Source organism: Schistocerca americana, chromosome 6 (assembly GCF_021461395.2).
Source record: "Schistocerca americana isolate TAMUIC-IGC-003095 chromosome 6, iqSchAmer2.1, whole genome shotgun sequence".
In the NCBI taxonomy this organism is placed as follows: domain Eukaryota; kingdom Metazoa; phylum Arthropoda; class Insecta; order Orthoptera; family Acrididae; genus Schistocerca; species Schistocerca americana.
The window spans coordinates 577,714,367-577,736,768 of NC_060124.1; the positions used below are offsets into that span (position 1 = coordinate 577,714,367).

General features: G+C 41.6%; 1 protein-coding gene across 2 annotated transcripts in view; it reads left to right on the plus strand.

Annotated features, from left to right (window-relative positions):
• The window catches only part of LOC124619246 (protein FAM151B), a 381,817-nt gene that overhangs the window by 55,656 nt on the left and 303,759 nt on the right, over positions 1-22,402 (plus strand). Inside the window, exon 1 of one of the 2 annotated variants that reach the window (XM_047145493.1) lies at positions 5,292-5,421. The exons of the other annotated variant lie outside the window; for it this stretch is intronic. The gene's annotated coding sequence lies outside the window, so the exon portion shown is untranslated. Of the gene's footprint in view, positions 1-5,291; positions 5,422-22,402 lie in introns of those variants that run through there. 2 annotated transcript variants of the gene reach the window in all.

Consider the following 22,402-nt stretch of genomic DNA (forward strand, 5'->3'; position numbering starts at 1 on the left):
AAACTTGATTCATCTGGACGCCCAGTTGTGGCATTGACGTAGAAATCCCACCCTCCGTCGCCGATGCACAGAAGTAGCGTGGCCGCCTGCTGCAGAGGCCCACGCGCACCAACGTTCGCCGGTTGGTAGCCACTTGGTTCGTCTGGCCGGTCGGTTGCTCAACAGTTGCACGTCTATTCGCCCGTACACGTACCCGCAGCCGTCGTCCACCCCTACCATCTACAGCGAGCAGTGCAACACAGTTGCTTCGGCGCCTGTTTTGGATACCATTATTTTGCGACGCACGGTATGCTTAAACGGCGCCGGTTCACGAACAATTTATAGACTAAATCGTTTCGGAAATGCTTCCAACCTTGGCCCGAAAGCCAACGATCATGCAGTTTTGGACTACAGACAACTCGCTCCATATCCATATCGCGACAACAACTGCTCCGTTTCCAGCGTTTTCCAGACATGTTTTATGTACCTTCCACTGCTAGCGCTGCCACTTCTCGTCTGTGCGTGGCTGTTGCACTTGACGTCGAACACAGGCGGTGGTCGCATTTACGTGACTGGACCGCGTACGTAAGTAGGCAACGTTTGTGAACTGTCGTTACGTCACAGACTCATAACTTTCGAACGCTTGTATCTGTTTCAACGAAATCTGTACTGACAGGGTCATTCGGATGACGGGCATTGATTCACTCTGTGATATACACTGAATCGCCAAAGAAACTGGTATAAGCTTGCGTATTGGAACGCAGAAATATGTGAACAGGCAGAATACGGCAACGCCTATGTAAGACAAGTGTCTGGTGCAGTTGTTAGATCGGTTACTGCTGCTACAATGGCAGGTTATCAAGATTTAAGTGAGTTTGAACGTGGTGTTGTAGTCGCCGCATGAGCGATGGGAAACAGCATCTTCGAGGTAGCGATAAAGTGGGGATTTTCCCGTACGACAGTTTCACAAATGTACCGTGAATATCAGGAATCCGGTAAAACATCATATCTCCGACATCACTGTGGCCGGAAAAGGATCGGCAAGAACTGGACCAACGACGACTCAAGAGAATCGTTTAGCGTGACAGAAGTGCAACCCTTCCGCAAATTGCTGCAGATTTCAGCGCTGGGCCATCAACAAATGTCAACATGTGAACCATTGAACGAAAAATCGTCGATTGGATTTTCGGAGCCGAAGGCCCACTCGTCTACCATTAACGACTGCACGACACGAAGCCTTACGCCTCGCCAGGGCCCGTCAACGCCGACATTGGACTGTTGATGACTGGAAACGTGTTGCCTGGTCGGACGAGTCTCGTTTCAAATTGCGTCGAGCGGATGGACGTGTACGTGTGTGGAGACAACCTCGTGAATCCATGGACCCTGCAGCAGGGGACTGTTCAAGCTGGTGGAGGCTCTACAATGGTGTGAGGCTTGCGCAGCTGATGTGGGACCCCTGATACGTCTAGATACGACTCTGACAGGTGACACGTACGTAAGCACCCTGTCCGGTCACCTGCATCCATTCACGTCCATTGTGCATTCCGACGGACTTGGCCAATTGCAGCAGGACAATGCGACACCCCACACGCCGACAGTTGCTACAGAGTGGCTCCAGGAATACTCTTCTGCGTTTAAACACTAACACATGTACATTATTGAGCATATCTGGGATGCTTTGCAACGTACTGTTCAGGAGAGATCTCCGCCCATCGTACTGTTACGGATTAATGGACAGCCCTGCAGGATTCATGGTGTCAGTTCCCTCCAACACTACTTCAGACATTATTCGAGTGCATGTCACGTCGTGTTTCGGCACTTCTGCGTGCTCGCGGGGGCGTTATACGATATTAGACAGGAGTACCAGTTTTTTCGGTTTAGTTATACATGGTTCTACAGCCTTTATATTCTCCTCTAACTGATCTCACGTTGGGAGTGAATGATTTACTTATAATTTTGTATGCTTCCTCCTCACTGTGTGCCAACAATTTTAGTCATTTTGTCCACATTCGTTTCTGTTAGTAAATGTAAGGACGCTGCTGACCTCGGTTTGGAGCGCCCGTAAGTTCCAAACACACACACACACACACACACACACACACACACACACAGACACAAACACACACACTTAAACCCATGTGCCATTTTCCATATTCTCTTTTGCCTAACTCATTGTATGCACTTTTGCATTTTCTCCATTCGTCAATTACATATTCAAAATCTCGTGGATATATGTGGACGGCAAGATAAATGACGTTATTGGAAACGAACTAATTTAGCACCTAAATTAAATTTAAGTGTTAGCAACTCTTTATCCGAAAGTGTTTGTCTGGATTGCACACTTGTGACTTGTACAGTTAAGAACAAAAGAGAAGGTTTTGAAATGTAGTACTACAGAGTAGATCGTTTGACTAATGATGAGGTATTGAATCCAGTCTGGGTGGAAGAAATTTGTGGCACACCTTAACTAAAAGAAAACACTGAGGCACCAAGAAAAAGTTACTTTGCTAATGGAGGGAAGTATGGCGGCTGAAAAATGCAGAGGAATAGCCAGGCTGGACTACAGGAAACACATTTAAGAAGATGTGAGTTGCAGTAATAGAGTGGATATGAAGAGGCTTGCGCAGGAAACGCGGAGAGCTGCGTCAAACAAATCCTCACACTGCGAGATTCCCGGGATGCGTGCAAACAACCTGTCCCTAGTTTTAGTGTAGGCGTCTTTCCTCTCTTACGCTAAGCGGCACCTCTTCACCAATTATACTTTCTACCGATCTAATGGTTCAAATGGCTCTGAGCACTATGGGACCTAACTTCTAACGTCATCAGTCCCCTAGAACTTAGAACTACTTAAACCTAACTAACCTAAGGACATCACACAAATCCATGCCCGAAGCAGGATTCGAACCTGCGACCCTAGCGGTCGCGCGGTTCCAGACTGTAGCGCCTAGAACCGCTCGGCCACCCCGGCCGGCCTACCGATCTAATCTTCAGCATTTTGCTGTAGGATCATGTTTCTAAAACCTCTATCCCCTTCCTGTCTATAGAGTTCATCGTTCACGTCTCGCTTCCATACAAGGCTTCTCTTCAGACAAATACTTTCATAAATGACTTCCTGACAGTTAAATTCAGTGAATATACAATACGCAGACAATTGGAGAAATCCGTCATACAGCGTTCTTGTAGATCTAATACCTGGAAAGTACTCTACACAACACTTAGTCTAGGTATTCTAGTGGAGACAACCCAGTCAGTCTCTTGTCTCTCGTGGCAACATTTCATCCTGGATGTTTAAAGTATTGCCTCACAGCAGCGCACTTGCGTTGTGAAACATCGCGCGTACGTATTTCTGGTCTGGCCTTGAAAAATATGGATGTCACTCAAGGGGAGTTATGGGCTGCAGGACGCTCGTAAAGATACAGAGGTTGTAGATGTCGTTGAAAGGTGGCATTGAAATTTTGACATTTGACGTAAATTCACGTCCCTAAATTGCGAAAGTGGCCAGGGAAACGTTACAATACGTGGCACCTATCTCAGTTTCCACACTGTAAATTCCTGTGTTTAGTGACCTGAGAAAGATATTCCGAACACTAAGGTGTACTGCCCCGTATGGCAGTGACTGCACCACTGACGGAAACACTAGTACTTGGGGAGTGCTAAACATTTTGTACTTATATGGGATAAAAGGCTATGGTTGTTCTAATGTCTAGAGTTTATTATTATTATTTCAAGAGAATTGACCTCTGACCATCACGCTCTTTTCCGTTGGAGTTTTCTCTGCTTCCAGTACTCCTTCATGCGTTTTACGCGTGCTTTCTTTGTTCTTCCGTCCAAATTCGTCGATTTCTTTTAGGTCTCCATGCAGGCTGAAACCCTTCCAAATTCTGGTACTCTCCGGAATGCTTTCCAAATTCTGGTAGACTTCCCTGTTGTTTGAAGTTTTACATTCGTCTTCAGTTCGAAAGGTGGCCATGATTTTTCTCAGAATTCTTCTTTCCAAGACGTCTAGTGTCTCCAGGCTGTACTGCATTGTCCATTGTGAGGCATTCAGTAGCTGTCATATAAAATGAAAAATTCATTAGATCATCATCAGATAATTATTAGTATAATTATGTAATACGTCCACGACACCAGGAATAACAAAAAGATTTCTGCGAATAATTTCTCATATGCAAAAAGAAAATTTGAGACTGTCATTTTCTCCAGAATTCAGATACGCGCTAAACTCTGTTTGACGGAAAAATTGAAAATACGTATAAGGCTGGATACCATCTCCAGAGACACCATAAAGATCTAGTACCCATCAGAAGATTGACTCCTTGTTGTCACAGATGCCTCAGCAATCGAAAGAGATGGAACTGAAGGTGCAGGAGCACAAACCCAGCTCGTTTGTTACTGCCATAACAGTGGCAGTTACTGCTGCAAGTTGGACGCCGAATGGAAGATCGTAAATGATGTGTTGCGTTAACTTTTTGTACGGATTAAATACCAACTGCTTTCCAAACAAGTTAAGACAGGATAAAGTGACTGCTAAATTAATTTACAATTCTGATGGGTAGATTTTAAGAATGACAAGAATGACAGCTACTGATAAAAAATTTCGAGAAGTCCGAAAATTTTGTTTATTTTCCTTATGTTTCACCTCGTATACAGGTATTCTAATTTTCATCTGCAGATCCTCTGAATGCTGATCGCTTTCAGTCTTCTGATACATTCGTTTGAATGACTACCTATTAATGTCGTTCTCTACAGTATGACATCATTGGTTTATTTATTGTACCTCTGCACCGGTGCGAATCCAAGAGTTTGAAGGGGTGGGGAGTGATCACGGAGTCATACATCGCAGTTGCTTCCGTGATGAGCTTGCAGGCTTCTAAAACTTGCTAACAAATGTTCTTCTGTTTCTCTGAATTGCCATTTTTTAACTTTATACTGGAGCAATGTACTAAGTATTGATGTAATTAAATTATTCTTATTATTATAAAATATTTAATTATTTTTTGAAATTATGATTAATTAACAACTAGTTGTCCAAGCTGGCATCTGCAAAGCCTGTTAAGCAATACCGTCACATCCTCGCAAGAAATGTAGACTGCAGAAATATTGGTACAAAGATAGCTATCAGTAAATGCATCCCTTCATTATATTAGGCAATTTCCATTTTCCCCTGCTATAGTTGTTCTAATAGCGCAAGTTTCGGAGACTGAACTGCGCGCTCCGTGAGACTCATTTGTCTCTCTACGAAGTTCCCTTTGCGGGCGGCAGATGCCGCTAACGTTGCGCGGGGAGCAGACGATGCGAGTGAGGTTATGTACACTCTGTGGAAAATCTCAACGATTTGTTTTTAGTAAACAATGTCAAGAAGTAATTACCCTCACAGAGGATATTACTCTGAAGAAGAATTATGAGGGAAGGTACCATAACGGACATTTTGTACAAACGTTTGTGAGTATTTTCAGTTCGTCTCTTAACATCAATCAGAAGCTGACTCGTTGTTAGTTGTTCCACGCGGCATTTCAAGGTAAATAAAAAACCGCGATATAAAACCTTTTGAAAACTGTATCTTGCAGTAACTGATTTCCCACTTCTGTATTTTGCATGGTTTTACACATCGTTCCTCACTTTTCCTTCCTTTTTTGTAAAAGTAATCCTTCATATACTCACTAAAATTTATATCTTTACAAACAGCTGCATATTAGTCCCATTGCTAGTTAGACTTTATTATCATGCAATTTTCAAACGTGTCGAAGAGCTTCAGACAGTTAAGTTTCTGCGCCATGCTTTTGTACCCACAAATATGTTATCAGAAATTTCCTTCTGTTTCCGCTCAGTAATACCTGGAGGACGTAACGACAGAACGCGTGGTGGCTTAAAGTATCATACGGTATTTTTCAGTGCAAACAAATTGACCCTTTAATGTCTTCTGTGCTCTTTGTCGTGAGTAACTGATTTCACTGGCGCAATTTCGTTGTTCTCACAGACTCTACAGTGTAGACAACGAAATAATTACATTTGAGATTCATTGTACAAGACTTTTGCTGCTGCGAGAAGTTCTCACACAACTCTTTCGCCTATCGCTTCAGTATCCCACTATTAATAAGTTATTCGAATCTGTATAACGCAGGTATATTCAAAATCAGTAGCATGTACTGGGAGATAAAAGATGCCAAAAGAAAAAGAGATGTATTCAAAGTACACAGAGAAGTTGGCTCACAGATGTAGGAACTGAGGCGAAATATCAGGGCTGGAAGGGAGACAGATTGTGTTGCATGATATTATTGACAACATTGTTGTCGCCTGAATGCTTCCTCTTCACTTTTATTCTACTTTTCGTTTCGCTAATGTTTACTATCTCTCCCGTTATAATTATGTTGTCCATTTTCCTGTAGGCGAGATCGTTGGGGACAGCAAATAATGACAGAAACGCCATTTAAGTATGCAGTTAGGTACATGCATGATATTTAGAAGAATATTTGAATCACAAAAGTTCGGAATAATTAACTTTTTGTGATTAAGCTTACACGTAAAACTATAGTACAAGATCGTGATACTAGTCACTGCCTCGAAAAAAAGTCTATGTTTCAAGTGTAGTCTCCAGCATTTTCCATAATATCAGATTTACTGTAAGTTTATCTGCAGGAAGTATATTACACTGAGTGAACAGTTAACTCCAAGACGTCTCAAATATTTTGTAAGCGCTTCTAGGTATAGTTTCCGGAAAATAGTAGTACGCTGTGGGGTAAGTTACGAGGCGTATGCTAAAACTAAGAGCCATGCGTTAGTAAAAAATACATTTTTTGTGGGGGTTTTAGTTTTTTACAAACCTGGGTGTTGTTACTGTGTAACCGCCGTTCATTTCCAAACATGTTCATGACGTTGCATAAGCGCCGTCAACCACTCTGCATAGTAGTTCTCTATGCTTGAGTATTTTCGATTTGTTGAATGGCGCCTTTTAATAACTAGTTTTGAGTCTGCCTTGATGTAATCTCGACAACGGCAAAAAACGCTCTTTTGCCATTCATTGCTCTTTGTATTGGTCGCTAAGCCTTTTCAGTGGCACCTTGCACACAATTTGCAATATCTTAGTTTTGTGGCGAGAACTGTTTATCCCTAAAAACAACTTTACGTCCTTCACAAGGAAATTCATCAGCCAGAACACAAATCTTCAATCAGATCACAGGTTTTGGTCCCCTTGTTGCACAATTCATCCGTCCGGATACTGGGTTTGCCATCCCTCTTCATCACTACTTTAGTAAAAGTCTTGTCTAACCTTCCCTTCACTTATAACTGCAGGCTCAAACCAGGCACTACTGGCGAATTTTGGCAACTGTATACGCTTTTTCACTCAAAAATCAAATTACAGCACCCTCCCGTAATTAGCGGAACAACGATTTTGGAAGCCATGATTGAGATTCCTCTGGCATTCTGGACGAAACTGGTAGTTCAGAAGTTTTTATTTTTCCAGCCGTTTCCTCCATACACAATATTCCGACTACTCCGCTAGTTGTCTTCGCCAGATGGTGAGCGCAAATTCGTTGCCCTCTCTGTTTGAACTCAATATTGCACATGTAATGATAAAATGACAACACGAGCGCAGGTCCATCAGCTTGTAGACAGAAACCATTGTTTGTTTTCACCGTAAAACGACTACTGCATTAGAATAACGATTTCCCTGGCTTCGTAAAACAAACGCACTAGATGGCACTGCGTCCGTGCAACTGTGCCCCGAATTGCGTAACTTAAATATAAGAAAACAAGCCTTACGTTTCGTACACGTCTCTCATTTGCTGTATTCTTAAACCTTCTATTTTTCTTATCCACCCAAATACTGAAGCAACCATGACTTTCTTAAATGGAATGAAATATATTTTTAATGGCATTGGAAACCATTTGGAAAGAGGGGCCCACTGCCAAAACGACTCATTCGTGTACGGTGGACATAGGGTACGTCATCTGTGATGCATGTTTATACTGGCCCCTGTCGAATTTTCTGCGTTATCACACGTGCCTCATTCCCTGTGGGACCAGAATGTCCTATTGGTTGCATGTCCCGCCGTATAAGCCGCGCAATAATGCATCCCATATTCACTTGATATCCATGTCTGTCGAAAACGTGTGCTTCCTGGTAGCTCCCGTATGTGGTGCGGTGACTGTTGTGCAATAATTTCTGTACCATTCACTCTAGAAGGTGTCGAGTTGTGACAGATAATGGGTGACGTTAAGGAGGGGACCATGCATTTCAGCATGAAAAGAGATTTTTTGGCAAGAAATTGGATTTAACTACTTTTCAATGTAATAGTACGGCGGACAGGCAGCAAAGAGACTTAACGAAGCTACAAATGTATAAACAATATATACGTAAGGAAGAACGTGTTGTGTGAGTAGGGTAGAATATTGTATTTTTTTATTCTAAAAGAATAATTCAACAAAAATTGACATTTCACTACGTAGAATCTGGTCTCTGCAGTTTCATGTGTGTACTGTGTACACTTTCTGTGTTCATCGGGAAACTGACTGCCGCTTAGCCATTATTGTGGAATGCTGCGCTATGTTCTGTGTAGGACTGGAGTATTGTTGCAGTTCAAGGGTATTACTCCTACATTTGAGTACTGAAATGAAATGTGTGGCTAGGGCCGCCCTGCGGGAAGACCGTTCGCCTGGTGCAAGTCTTTTGAGTTGACGCCACTTCGGCGTCTTGGGTGCGATGAGGATGAGATGATGATGATTAAGACAACACAACACCCAGTCCCTGAGCGGAGAAAATTCCGACCCAACCGGGAATCGAACCCGGGCCCCTTGGCATGACATTCCGTCGCACCGACCACTCAGCTACCGGGACGGACATTTGAGTACTGGTAGGAAGCAAGACAGTCATTGCAGCAGAGGCGTCTCAAACGATAACTTTGCCTTCGCAATAAGTGAGCTATCTGGAAAGCAAATAAAAACGTAAGACACGGAAAACTATATTAAAATTGCATTTGACGTGGTATATGTTTAAAAAGGCATTTGAGTTATTATTAGATCTAATCGTCACAGTATTCCTTCACTTTTTTGATCCTGATTACGAATCGCTTTTATTCGTTAATTTACTACCCACCACGACACTAAAAAAATTATACCGCTCTTAAGAACGGACAGTTAGTCACGGTGTATCATTGCGGAACTGTCTTCTAACCTAGAACTACCACTTTATACTGTGACATTTTCGTCAAAATCGATTACCTTAAAAGTAGCAGCAGACCGATAGTTTACTACAGAGACTTCCTTTCCTTTGCCGATCTTGCAACCAACGTGCTCAATTATCTGTTGCTTGTATTTCAGTCTCTGTTGCCCCCTGCCGTTGTTAACGTCTACTGGCCCTCTAGTCGCATGGAAGTTATTCCCTGATGTCTCATGGGTAGCTGGTCATAATTTTCTGGCTGGTCACTGTATCTTTCTGAGAATTTCAAACACTTTATATCATTTTAGGCTGCCGAACCTTTTGTTCTGGATCGACGAATCCTGTGAAAGTGTTTTTCCTTCATTCTGAAGCAAAAGACGAAAACTGCATCTCTGTTTCCTTTACCGCCCTTAAAGCCAAACTGATCGTTATATAAGAGCTCCTCAACTTTATTTTCCATTGTTTTGTGTGTTATTTGCTTCAACAGGTATGCATGAGCTACTAAGATGTTCAGCATTAGTACTCCACGACAAATACTTCCTTAATGATGCAACCAACCCCATTTTTATTTTGTGTCCGCGTGGTTCCCAATCATTTCAGCATCGCCATTTGAAGCTGAAATTTTGCCGGATAAATATTTGCACTTTGGTGTTTATTACACTCTGGCAAAATGTTGATATCAATAGTGAAAATTCCTCCACGTCGCCTTCTGCTGTGGGATTATTTGTAGCTTGTTATATGTCCTCAAGGAAAGTGTGTTGTGTATCAAGTTTTGTCGTACCCACAGGTAGGTGAATCATCGCTAAGCCGTCGAAGGAAGACTGCCAGTGCGCTCATTCGTAGTGAAGCACGTCATATTTCAATTCAGTATCTTGTTGGATCACAAAAAAGATATAATGTTTTCAGCAATACCTTTATCGCTGTTATTACTACATATTTCCACCTAGCAGTAGATCATTGCAAAGTCATGAGTGGAAATGAGAATGGTTTCAGCAAGAACCTTGCCCTTGAACATTCCGATTACTTCGACCGTGGCATCCATAAAATGGTAAACAGTGGTCTGTCAGTGCTTAAGGTAACGCAGTATTCGTCTACTGTCGCCTGGTGAAGAATATAGGAGTTTACTGGACATCGGACTAGCTTTGAGACTGGATTGACAATTTAGTGGGATCAGAGTGGCCGTTGGCGGTTGATGCTGGTGTATACAGGGAAGTTGCAATGCCAGGAAATTGTTGCAAAATGCAGGAAAACGTGCAAACGATCGACGCTTGGTACAGGGACGACCGACATTTGGCCTTGAGGGTAAAGGAAAGCGGACATACCCATTACTATGCAAGTACACAACTGGAAGTTAATCTGTGCCATGAGTCACAGCCATTAAATATACAGCGTCCTCCCGGAGGAGTGGTCAGTATTCATGGACTTGACAGGAATGATCACTCGAAGCCAAAAAGTCTAGTGAACCTGGGCTCTAAAATGCGTACCTTAATAGCTATTGGCACTTGTTCTTCTTTTCTACTTTGCAACACAATTCTTCTAATTGACAAGTGCTCATAGCTCTTAACGTATGCATTTTAGAGCCCAGTCCGATGCGAATTAAGGACATTGACCTCAAAAACTAGGCTGAGATTTATTCGATGAGTTCTAAGGAAAAGTAATCCACCTAAGAAGGAGGGTTTCACCGATACTTTAATGTCAGTTTGAAATACTTATCAGGTATGACTAATAGTCTACCGGGGATAACGAGATCCATAGAAGATGAGCGCGTTTCGTCACAGGTTCATGTAATATGTTTGTGCGAGAATAATGCTGTTTATTTTTTTCAGAAAAACCACGCTGACTAATGAGAAGTTCAGACAGGCAGGTACTAGATATGTTAACATATCTCAAAATTCTCATAACAGTACAGTGTAAAATAATGTTGATTCTCATAAAACCACAGTGAAAAATAATGTTAGTATATTTCATCACAGTATCAGGGGATTAAAAAGCGAAGAAAATGAGGTTGTTTGTTTAGAAGATTTAGAAGCTGAGGGTGGAATAGATGTACTATGCCTGTCTGCGCATCATATAGTCACAGGTATGGAAATGGTAAATGTAAGTGGATATAATCTTTCAGCACACGTAAGCAGAGCTACTATTGGAGAGAGGAGGAGTTGCCATATATGTTAAAATCTGTCATAGTGCGAAAAATTTGGAAGCTAAAAAATTTTGCGTAGAGCAACATAAGAAGCATGTACATGTGAGCTTAAACTAAATAATGGCACTTTTATAATTGTAGCCGTGTATAGGTCCGCATTGGGAAATTTTCAACTATTTTTCAAAAATTGGAATCTTTATAGTGCTAACTATCAGACAGTGGAAAGCAAATTATTGTTTGTGGGGATTTCAATGTAGATTTTCTGAAAGAGTCCTATAGGAAGCTTCACCTTGAAGTATTACTTGGTTCTTTCAATCTGATGTCAGTTATTGACTTTCCTACTCAGGTGATACAGGAAAGAAGCACACTGATAGATAATGTTTTCATAGAACAAGATAAATTTAATCAACTAAAAAGTTGTGTTAAGAATGGTCTGTCTGATCATGATGCACAGCTAGTTCCAGTATATAATGTAGCTCCATACAGTAATCCAAAACAGTCCTCCAAAATAGTGCATTCAGTTAACAATTTGAGAATCGAAAATTTTAGGGAAATCTTGCAACAGTTAGACTGGGATGAGGTGTACAAGCAATCTGATGCTAATTTAAAATTTAACCTATTTCATGGTACTTTTGTGAGTATATTTGGTAACAGTGAAATATAATTGTAAGAAACCATGTAAAAAGCCGTGGGGATAAAAGCATCTTGTAAACAGAAAAGGGAAATGTATCTTATAGCTAGGAGGAGTAATGATTTATAAACGTATAACTTTATAAAAACTACTGCACTGTATTAAGAAAAGTTATTAAAAAGTCCAGAAGTATGTGCATTATGTCTGGGATTATCACATTTGAAAATAAATTTAAAACAATTTGGAATATTGTTAAAAGGGAAACAGGGCAACCAAGAGCGCAGGAAGACTGAATTTCTATCAAATTCAATGAAAATTTTGTTAACAAGAAATAAGAAGTAGAAAACAGTTTTAATAATCATTTTTTAAAGTCGTAGAGAAAATAGGATCTAGCTGTTCATTAGAAAATGCAAGGCAGTATATGGAAGAGACAATACCTATGCAATTTGATAAAACTGAAATTCAACCCACCTCTCCTACGGAAATAAATTCACTCAAAAGTAAAAGCTTACATGGAATTGATGGCATTTCCAAAAGAGTATTAAAAGCTTGTTCCCAACAAATAAGTAGGATTCTCAGCCACGTATGTAGTAGCTAACTGAAACAGGACATTTTTCCAGATAGACTGAAATACGCCATTTCTAAACCATTGCATGGAAAAAAGTAGGTCTGACGCTAACAACTACTGCCCAATCTCACTTGTGACAGCCTTATCCAAAATTCTTGAAATAGTAATGTATTCAAGAGTAGCATCACATATTTGTAAACATGAAGTACTAACAAAATGTCAATTTTGTTTTTGGAGAGGCTTTTCAATAGAAAATGTTGTATATGCTTTCATTGATCAGGTATTAAATGCATTGAATAACTGAACATCACCCATTGGGATACTTTGTGATCCCTCAAAGGCTTTTGATTGCGTGAATCATGAAATTCTTCTAGATAAGCTTAAGTGTTGTGGTATGAGTGGGACAGTGCACAAATGGTTTAATTCAAGTTTAACTGGAAGAATGCACTGTTCAATCGAAATCTGTCAAAAAACTATACTTTTAGTACGTAAACATCCTCAGTGTAGAACCAGTTTCCTTCAAGGTCACAAAGACTGGTCTTTCTCGGTAATACTGTGAACGTAGAGTTTTTATTTTCTTTTTAAATTCCTCAGATGTTGTCCTCGGCTTACACTCTGCTGACGTACAGTATTATTATTTCTTTTAATGATGGATCACGTTTGTTCCTCTTGTGATAATCTTTACTTCTGATGTTAAGAAGACACAACTTCCGTTCGTATTGTTCGGTTAAAACATCCGCATGCTACTCCTCCTCCTACATCTACATGTAACTGCGCAGGCCACCTTGCGGTGTGTGGCGGAGGGTACTTTGTGCACGTGTCGCTTTCCCATCTTCCTGTTCCAGTCGCGTATGGTTGGCGAGAAGAACGATTGCTGATAAGCCTCCGTGTGGGCTCCAGGCTCTTTGATTTTATCTTGACGGTCTTTTTGGAGGTGTAGGTTGGAGGAAAAACTAGTATACAGGGTGTTTAAAAAAAAGGGACGGCTAAACTTTCAGGAAACATTCCTCACACACAAAGAAAGAAAATATGTTATGTGGACATGTGTCCGGAAACGCTTACTTTCCACGTTAGAGCTCATTTTATTACTGCTCTTCAAATCACATTAATCATGGAATGGCAACAGAACGTACCAGCGTGACTTCAAACACTTTGTTACAGGAAATGTTCAAAATGTCCTCCGTTAGCGAGGATACATGCATCCACCCTCCGTCACATGGAATCACTGATGCGCTGATGCAGCCCTGGAGAATGGCGTATTGTGTCAGAGCCGTCCACAATACGAGCACGAAGAGTCTCTACTTTTGGTACCGGCGTTGCGTAGACAAGAGCTTTCAAATGCCCCCATAAATGAAAGTCAAGAGGGTTGAGGTCAGGAGAGCGTGGAGGCCATGGAATTGGTCCGCCTCTACCAATCCATCGGTCACCGAATCTGTTGTTGAGAAGCGTACGAACACTTCGACTGAAATGTGCAGGAGCTCCATCGTGCATGAACCACATGTTGTATCGTACTTGTAAAGGCACATGTTCTAGCAGCACAGGTGGAGTATCCCGTATGAAATCATGGCGGTGGATCGAGGAAGTACAGTACATACTGACGAAACTAAAATGAGCTCTAACATGGAAATTAAGCGTTTCCGTACACATGTCCACATAACATCTTTTCTTTATTTGTATGTGAGGAATGTTTCCTGAAAGTTTGGCCGTACCTTTTTGTAACACCCTGTATATGTTGACTCTTCTAAATAGGAACGTATTGTCTCGGAACTTTTAACAGTGGACCACACTCTGATGCAGAATGCCACTCTTGCGGCGTCTGCGATTGCAATTGGGTGAGCATCTGAGTGACGCTTTCGCGTTTACAAAGAACTTGTAACGAAGAGTGGTGCTCTTCTTTGGATCTCCTTTACTTCCTCTATCAGTGATGTCTGGTACGGAACCCCGACTGACTAGCAGTATTCAAGTATTGGTCGAACGAGTGTTTTGTGACTTTCTGCCTTCGTTGATGGACTACATGTTGTGTCTAGGAATCCTGCATACTCGGTTCGCTAGACAAGCAACCAAACAACTCGTATTAATGAGTTTTATTACAATAAGACAATAAGACTTTCATATATGTGTCGCAAGCATTCTTCTTCAGACTAGTCGAACACAAGTCTGTGCGACAAGGAGATTCCTAACGAAGTGGCTGACGTTGTAGCTGCTACCGACGTGGGCTGCCACCATTCGGGCGCTGCGCTTATGTCTTCTTCACATAGGGGCCGCTGCTGTCGCGTTGTCGTCCTGGAGGGAGGTCGGTCAGCATGCGACTGGCTGATCTCTTCTCACTGCCGTATCTTCTCTGTCGGTCCCGACTGGCTAGCCGGCGCTGACTTCACGCCGTAACACATTTCTTGGGGAGTCTTCCAGTGAATCTGATTCTCGCAACTGACTTACCCACGATTAACTTTATGTGGTCGTTCCACTTGAAATCGCTCCGTATGCATACTCCTAGATATTGCGTGGAAGTAATATTCAGAAGCATTTCATATCCATACAGGTGTTCGCCAAGGAGATGGAATGTCCCCCCTTCTGTTTAATATGGTTCTGGAAAAAACTGTGAGGAGATGGGAAAAGGAAATGAAATTGAATTCAGCTTGGGATTAAAAAAGAGCAGAGAATTAGGGTGAAATGTCTGGCTTCCGCGGACGATGTTGCCATTCTAACGAACAATAGAGAGGAATCCAAACTTTCATTGGAAAAACTACACAAAATCTCACAGAACACTGGGCTACAAATCTCCTACGAGGAAACACAGTATATGGAAAACAAACCTGTAGATAATCTCCCCATTACTACTGCATACGGGAAAGTGGCACAAGTTGCCCACTTCAGATATCTGGGAGGGATAATCCAACCACCAGGACTGAACTCAATAGCCAATAACGATAGAACCTCTAGATTACAAAAATCATATAAGCTCAGTTGGAATCACTATAATAAGAAATCTACTTCTGTCAATGCGAAACTAAGGCATTACAACACAGTAGTCCTACCAGAAGCACTTTATGCTGCAGAAACTACAGTGATTCATTGTCATACTAAGATAAGAGAGACTGAAAAGCAGGAAAGAAAAATTCTGAGGAAGATATATGGCCCAGTGTTTCGGGAAGGAATTTGGATGAAGAGGACAACTACAGAGATTTACAAAGACATATAAACAATAACAGACACCATTAGACAGAGTAGGATGACACTTTATGGACATATCTGCAGGATGAATAAAAGCAGGCTCACAAGACAAATCTTTGAGATAGTAAACAAGAGCAAAAACAAGACAAAGTGGATCACTGAAGCAGAAGAAGATGTTAAAGAACTGGGGATGACACAAGACAACATAAACAAAGAGAACAGTTTAGAAACATCATAAAGGAACACAAACTTAAACAAGAACATAAGGAGAACACAACGGGAAAAAGATGGTCGGAAGAACGCAAGAGAGAACACAGTGAAGAGAATTTGGGAAGAAAGAAGAAGAAGAAATCATGACTACTCAAGTTCAATCGCTCTCTCAAACGGGAAATTTCAAAATAATAATAATAATAATAATAATAATAATATACTTTTCCGTCTGAAGACTTCTATCCGTTGAGAATGACATGCTGTTTTCTGTTGACTAGAAACGTTTCAGTCAGGTCTCACAGTGGGCCTGATGCCCCGTACAGTCGTATTTGGTTCATGAGGAACCATTGCGGAGCTGTAACGAACGCCTTCCGGAAGTTAAGCAATACGACACAAACCTGGGCACGTGTATCTGGTGCTTCTGGGCCTCGTGGACAAACAGAGTGAACTGAGTTTCACCTAATCCTTGTTTTCGGAACGCATGTTGATTCGTACAGAGGAGATTTTCGGTCCCCAGAAATACAGTAATAAGCGAGCACAAAACGTTTCAAATTCTACAGCGTACCCACGTCAGAGATATAGGCCTATAGTTTTGTGCGTCTGTTCGAGGAAGCTTCTTTCCAGTCACGAGGAACGAATGATCAAATGTGTGTGAATTCCTAAGAGACCAAACTGCTGAGGTAATCCCTCCCTTGACTTACACACTATTTAAACTAACTTACACTAAGGACGATACACACACCCATGCACGAGGGAGGACTCAAACCTGCGGTGGGAGGGGCCGCGCAATCCGTAACATGACGCCTCAAACCGCGCGGTTCACTCCTCTGGAGACCTACGTTCTTTGCAGGGAGCCACCTACTTTCTTCTCTAAAACACTGTCGGCGCGCCGCTGGAGCTGTAGAGTTCACCGCTTCAGGCGCCTTCAGCAATGGGAAGCACACGTGTGAGTGAACGCTTCAGCTCCTGTCATCAGCATTCTTCTTATATTGTATGCGCTTTCACGAACGGATATCGATCTTATGAAAGAGAAATGTCGACGTCAACCGCATAAGGGCATTGAAATAAATTCGATGGTGACAATTGAAAATTGGTGGCAGACCAAGACGCGAACCCGGATTTTCGGCTTTACGCGAGCGGTCGCCTTAACCGCGTCGGCCATCTGAACTCGTCTCCCTCCCAACCCAAACACTGCCAGCTTAAGTCGTCACACACAGTGTTTCTGCAGCACTCCCTCTCCGCCGTACTCATTCCTCGCACCATGGTGTCTGATCTTTCGGAAGAAGAAATGCCACATACACAATAGTAAAAGGACAATATTGACTTTGGTTCCATGCAACATTCAGCAATAGGCAGGGAGATAGCAAGATTAGGCGGCCTGCGGATAGGCACGGGAAAAAGAACCGGTTAAAACCAATACCGGTATTTTAGTTCCGAATAACCGGTATTTTGAGGTATTCGTTTGCCCTCGGTTATGATAGGTGTCTCTTTTAATTTTTGCTTATGACCCAGTAAAAAAACCAAAATATCAGTTAGACATAGCAGCGATGCTAAAATTTTCGTTCGGAAACAAACCATTTTTAAAAAAGGAGTAATTTTTATTCATATAATTTGCAGTTGTCTGAAATATTGCGTTGTTATAGAAAATGGTAAAAGCGATCAGTGCTGTTTAAATAAAAATGCTGACAGAAATGAGCGACAAAGTTATGACGTAAGAATTGGTACAGCATTGCTGAGACAATAATGGTCGTGCTGCTGTGTGTCGCAGGTTGAGGTAGGCGCAGCGTGCAAGTCTAGCCCCCACCTGGTCTACACGGCAGCTTCTCGCTGTCGTCGCCAGGCATCCGTTGCATCGCAGAATGCCACCACCCCTAATCTGGAAATATTTTTACGAAGTGACGTAGCGATGAGGTACGACACCTCATTTGCATTAAGAGATTAAACATTTTCTGACATTTCTGTGAAATAATAGAAGAGGAAGGAAATCATAGTGAAAGTAGTAAATTCAAAACTTACAGCATTTCATCTCTGAGTCCTTCAAGACGGGCAAATGAACACGAAAAACAGAGTTCTACAACATCAGATTTCGTTAGCACTGACTGTTCGTAATGCCTAAATAGTGGTATGATCCCTGATTACAACGTTATTTTTGGGCATATCTTCAAAAAATCACAATCAAAAGGAAAATACTAAAGGTGGCAGGTGTAAAATACAGGGAATGAAAGGCTATTTACAATTTGTACAGAAACTGGATGGCAGTCTAGGGGCACGAAAGGGAAGCAGTGGTTGAGAAGGGAGCGAGAGAGGGTTGTAGCCTATCCCCGATGTTATCCAACCTGTATATTGAGCTAGCAGTAAACGAAACAAAAGAAAAATTCGGAGTAGGGATTAAAATCCGTGCAGAAGAAATAAAAACTTTGAGGTTCGCCGATGACATTGTAATTCTGTCAGAGACAGCAAAGGACCTGGAAGAGCGGTTGAGTGGAATGGACAGTGTCTTTAAAGGAGGATATAAGATGAACATCAACAAAAGCAAAACGAGGATAATGGAACGTAGTCGAATTAAATTAGGTGATGCTGAGGGTATTAGATTACGAAACGAGGCACTTAAAGTAGTAAATGAATTTTGCTATTTACGGAGCAAAATAATTATGATGGTCGAAGTAGAGAGGATATAAACGTAGACTGGCGATAGCAAGGAAACCATTTCTGAAGAAGAGAAATTTGGTAATACTGAGTGTCAGGAAGTATTTTGTGAAAGTATTTGTATGGAGTGCAGCAATGTATGGAAGTGATACGTGGACCATAAATAGTTTAGACAAGAAGAGAATAGAAGCTTTCGAAATGTGGTGCTACAGAAGAATGCTGAAGATTAGATGGGTAGATCACGTAATTGATGAGGAGGTACTGAATAGAATCGGGGAAAAGGAGAATTTGTGGCACAGCTTGACTAGAAGAAGGGATCGTTTGGTGGGACACGTTCTGAGTCATCAAGGGATCACCAATTTAGTACTGGAGGGCAGCGTGGAGGGCAAAAATCGTAGAGGGAAACCAAGAGATGAGTACACTAAGCAGATACAGAAGGATGGAGATTGCAGTAGTTATTCGAAGATGAAGAGGCTTGCACAGGATAGAGTAGCATGGAGAGCTGCATCAAACCAGTCTCTGGACTGGAGAGGAGAATACTGGTGATTTTTTTGTTGTATTCAAGTACTTACCGCTTTTCGACAAAAACAGCGAACGGTGGATGGAGTAAGTTTTCTTTTATTTGCCTATTTAATTTAATATTTTGATCCGATGTATCTTGAAACTGAGAGAGTCAAAGTTTTTCGATCTTTGTTCGAATATTACCTTTATTATCGGATACAGCAGGGATAAAAAAAAATTTCTTATTTTGAGCGGTTTTAAGAGTCGGTTTAAACTGGCGTGGAAAAAAAGATGTAAACGAAAACCGGTTGTTTCAACAATAACTACAATTCCAGTGATTGCGCAACGTCGGGCGCCTCTGTTGTGCGCTGAAAGGTACGCACCTAGGCGGCTTGCGGAGAACTGATGTAAACGAAATATACCTGTTGTGTATTTGGGTGTCTTGTGCAGCAGGTCGGAGAGTGTGGCTGTAATACAGCAGGGAGCGTGACGGTATTCGCGGTGGGTGTTCGGCTGGCCGTGGCGCCTTCCGCCGCGTGCGGCACCTGTGCAGATGGTGGGGCGGGGGGGGGGGGGGTGCCACCTTTTGTGGCGGCTGCATAATCGCTATCGCCACCAGCCGGCTGTCAGCGCCGCTTCCGGTCGCTGCTCGTGACTGGCGAGGGATGGGCCGTGTCACAGCCATCCCTGCCACCTGCTGCGGCAGCACTCGTCCCACCTAGCCGCTAGCTACCGTGGCACAAATAACGTTAATTACAGACTAACACGCCCTCGAGGCTAGCAGTTATAGTCCTACGTGAAATAATTAATTTTGAGTATAGTTTGATTTGTAGTTCTGTGTGTTTTGCGGACGAGATATACCAAGTAGAAGACATTGACACCCTGGTATTGAAGTGTTCTCCACAGTTTCTGCTGGTCGTAATTGCAATTCATACCTTGTCTCTGACACTGATACTGATCGCATAATAGGTATAGCCATCTCCGACATCGGATTTAAAAAGCAACGTAGAGTATGGAATGGCTAAATAATGAAGCAACAGCTGACGGGCAGGATACAGTATCTCAGAGAGCTGTAAGCTGGGAGCAAATTAGATGTATGTACCACTGAAGGAGCGCAGGATGTACTAGGGAAGAAGAAACAGAAGCCACGGCTGACACAAGAAGTATAATAGAGTCTCATAAAAGAGCCAAATAGTACGATAAAAACAGATTTCACCCGTCCATAAAGTACGTGCCACGTAGAAAAAGATAAATGGATCAGAGTAATAGGTATGGAGATGGAAGAAGACCTAGCGAAAGCAAACACAGACGAGGTGAATCAATAAGTAAGTCATCACGGTTAAAATGAATAACTCATAGTAACACCGTTACACATAAAAAATGTAACATTCTGCTTGAAAAAATAGTCGATACACGGAAAGAATACACTGAACTATATCACGGAGAAGTAGTGAGAGATGTCCCGGTTACGTGAGCAAAACGGAAGAAGTGGAAAATGAATTCACAGGACTGCCAGTTACCAGTTCAAAATCTAACAAATTGAACAACGACAACAAAGTGACTGGCAGAGATTAATATCCCTGCTGTCACTAAAGAATGCTGGAGGTAACGCAAAAGAACAAACGTGCGATTCTGTGTGTGTCTTCTGTGAGCACGGAACATACCAATATAATTAATAAAAGGTAAAGCACGTACCATATCTAAAATAGGAAATGTCAATAAATGATCAAATTGTAGGACTATGGTATTGCTAAGTCTTGCATCTAAAACTGTTCTCAATATTGTTAAGGAAAGACTAAAAGCTAAAATTAACAACGGTTGTGGGAAAGGAAATGGAACGAGGAGAGCTGTAGTGATACTATGAATGATGTTAGAAGAATTTAGATGAACAGAAAAACGAAGACCACATTCATTGACCTAGAGAAGGCTTTTTATTGAGTGGATTGGAAGATACTTTTGTAAAACTGAAGGAAATCGAAATAGACTGGAGAGATAAAGACTGATTCTCAGTCTATGCAGAAAGTGGACTACAGTGGCACTAAGAAAGATGGTAATATAGGAACAGCTGTCCGACAAGGTCTTTCTCTCTCGTTATTTATTTAATTTGTTTGTAGAAATGGCTATATAAACAATCTAAAGCAGGACCAAAGGGTTCAAAATTAATGGTAAACAAATACGTTGTATTCAATTCGGTGATGATGTAGTAGCCTTACCAGATTCCGAACAGGCTGTGAACTGCGTGTTAAAAAGTCTTCTGATGTATTGGGTTACCACAAAATGAAAATAAACCCCTACAAGTTTAAAATAATGTTGATAAATAAATCGAACAGACAGATAAAAGTAGACATGAAGACAGGAAATAAAATGCTAACACAAGTAAATGAATTTTGCTGCTTGGGGAGTACATTAACAGATTATATGATATTAAAAGAAGCATTCCAGTTACTAAACAATCATTATGAAATAAACGTAATTTGTTAACAGACCACCACCTTAATAGACAGAAAGGAAGATATTCATCGGAACACTTATTTGCAGCATTTTAAGCTATGTTTATGACGAGTGGTCTCTGTGGAAACAAGAAAAGAAAATATTAGAGGCAAGATGTGGATATGGAGAAGAGCCAGAAAATCATACTAGGCCGACAGGAAATCTTATGAACAAATACCAGAAGAAATCAAAGAGAAAAGAACGTTGATTAACACGACACACAGAAGAAAAACTAAATTAATTGGACACTTAATTCGGGGTAACAGCTTCGCAAAAATCATCGTGGAAGGGCAAGTCGTAGGGGGAAAAAACTGAGGTATAGCCTGCACATCAATTTTACGAAGTGTTGTCAGTGATATGAAATGCACTGTAGATGATGATGATGATGATGTTTGGTTTGTGGGGCGCTCAACTGCGTGGTTAAAATGCACTGTAGCAACCTCAACCGAATGGTGCTGGAGGCGAGGGTTGGAGAAGATGACTTAGTTAGGAAAGCGTTGCCTTTACTGTCTGACCGTGATGTTGAATTGCATTTACTTCAGAAGATAGCAATTTTCGCCAAGACTGCGTTTTCTTTTGTAAAGGAGCTCTTTGTGCTGTGTTTGAACAGTTCTTCGTGCATGAATGCACCAGAGTTGCGGAAAAGAGGGATCTAGCCCGTACAAGTAGTCTGTCTCTGGCAACGTAACGTAACTAAGCAGCGCGTTGGAGATCTCTGGGTTGATTTCATCTCAAATCGTATAGGTCATGTCAACTCATGGTAATGAACTTCTCCGGAAAAAATATATTTTAGAACTCTGTGTCATAAGACATGGTACGGCCATTTGAAAAATGTGTACTTTGTATATAACCCTTAAAACAGTAGAGAATAAAAAATATATAGCTAATAACCAGAAGTACTGGAGACCT